Consider the following 1,841-nt stretch of genomic DNA (forward strand, 5'->3'; position numbering starts at 1 on the left):
AATGTCTAGCCTTTTCAAACTATTAAAAAAAATATTTGAAAAGAAACTATTCCCACATTGTTTCTACTGGGTCACCAAAACCAGACAAAGACACTACCAAAAAAGAAAACTACAGACTCTTATCTTTGATGAATATAGATGCAAAAGGCATCAACAAAACATTAGGAAAACAAATTCAACAATATATAAAAAGGATCATGCAACATGATCAAGTGGGATTTATTCCAGAGTCATAAGGATGGTTCAGCATCCACAAATCAATCAATGTGATATACCACATTAAACAAAAGGAAGTATTAAAAAAAATCACATGGTCATCTCAATATATGCAGAAAAAGCATTTGAAAAAGATCAATATCCATTCATAATGACATCTCTCATCAGTGTATAGCGAGGGAACATATATAGATGTAATAAAGCCTATTTATGAACAGCCCACAGCTAACAACATATTCAACTGTGAAAAGCTGAAAGCCTTTCCACTAAAATCAGGAAAAAGACAAGAATGCCCACTATCACTACTTTTGTTTGACATGGTATTGGAAGTCCTAGCCACAGCAGTAGGTAAGAAAAAGAAATAAAAGGTATAAAAATTGGAAGGGCAGTAAAACTGTTACTCTTTGCAGACAACATGATTACCCAAAAGTCTCTACCAAATGCTATTACAACTAACAATAAATGCAGCAAAGTTCAGGATACATGACGAATATACATAAATCACTTACTTTTCTGTACACTAATAATGAAATATCAGAAGGAAAGCAAAAAACAAACAAACCCATTTAGAATTGCATCAAAAAGAATAAAATACCAAGGAAAAAATTAATCAAAAAGGGGAAAGGTCTATACTCTGAAAACTATAAAATACTGTGATGAAGGAAATTGAAGATGATACAAAGAAATGGAAAGATAGGTTGTGTTTTTGGAAGAATTAATACTGTAAAATGTCCATGCTACTCAACACAATCTACAGATTTAATGCAATTTGCATTAAAAAACTATGACTTTTTCACAGAACTAGAAGAAAATAATTTGCAAATTTATACCAAACCACAAAAGACCCCAAACTGCCAAAGCAATTCTGAGAATAAAATAACAAAATTGGAGGTATCACATTTCTTGATTTCTGACTATATTACAAAGCTATGGTAATTGAAATAGCATGGTACTGGCACAAAAAAACATACCCATAGATCAACGGAACAGAATAGAGACCCCAGAAATAAACCCATCCACTTATGGTTAAGTAATCTATGACACAGGAGGAAGAATATACAATGGATACTTACATGGCAGGGGAGACACCATGATCACAAAGGTGGTTTTCCTGGGGTGAGGCTTATCCATTGCACTCCCATTGTGCTGACCCCTGCAATTTCCCCAAATGTGAGAAACTCAACCGCATAATTTGTGGTAGTGGGGAACTGCATTCGTGCCTTCCCCTAAAAACAAAAACAAATAAGAATACACAATGGAGAAAAGATAGTCTCTTCAAAAAGTGGTGCTGGGAAAACTGGACAGCAACATGTAAAAGAATGAGGTTAGAACACTTCCTCATACCATATATAAAAATAAACTCAAAATAGATTCAAAGCCTAAATGGAAGATATTAAATCATAAAACTCCTAGAAAAGAACATAGGCAGAATACTCTATTACATAAAATTATAGTAATTTTTTCAGATCTGTTTCCTAAGGCAAAAGAAAAAATCAAAAATAAATAAATGGGACCTAATTAAACTTAAAAGCTTTTGCACAGCAAAGGAAACCATCAGGAAAACAAAAAGATAACCCACTGAATGGGAGAAAATACTTGCATGTGACATAACCAATAAGGGATTA

At 33.1% G+C, this 1,841-nt stretch overlaps 1 non-coding gene across 1 annotated transcript; it reads left to right on the plus strand.

Moving 5' to 3' along the window:
* Positions 1-1,281: 1,281 nt before the first annotated feature.
* Positions 1,282-1,445, plus strand: LOC116152398 (U1 spliceosomal RNA). The gene has a single exon (XR_004136034.1). It is a non-coding gene; the product is annotated as a U1 spliceosomal RNA (small nuclear RNA).
* The last annotated feature ends 396 nt before the right edge of the window (positions 1,446-1,841 follow it).

The sequence above is a fragment of the Camelus dromedarius genome, chromosome 3 (genome assembly GCF_036321535.1).
Source record: "Camelus dromedarius isolate mCamDro1 chromosome 3, mCamDro1.pat, whole genome shotgun sequence".
In the NCBI taxonomy this organism is placed as follows: Eukaryota; Metazoa; Chordata; class Mammalia; order Artiodactyla; family Camelidae; genus Camelus; species Camelus dromedarius.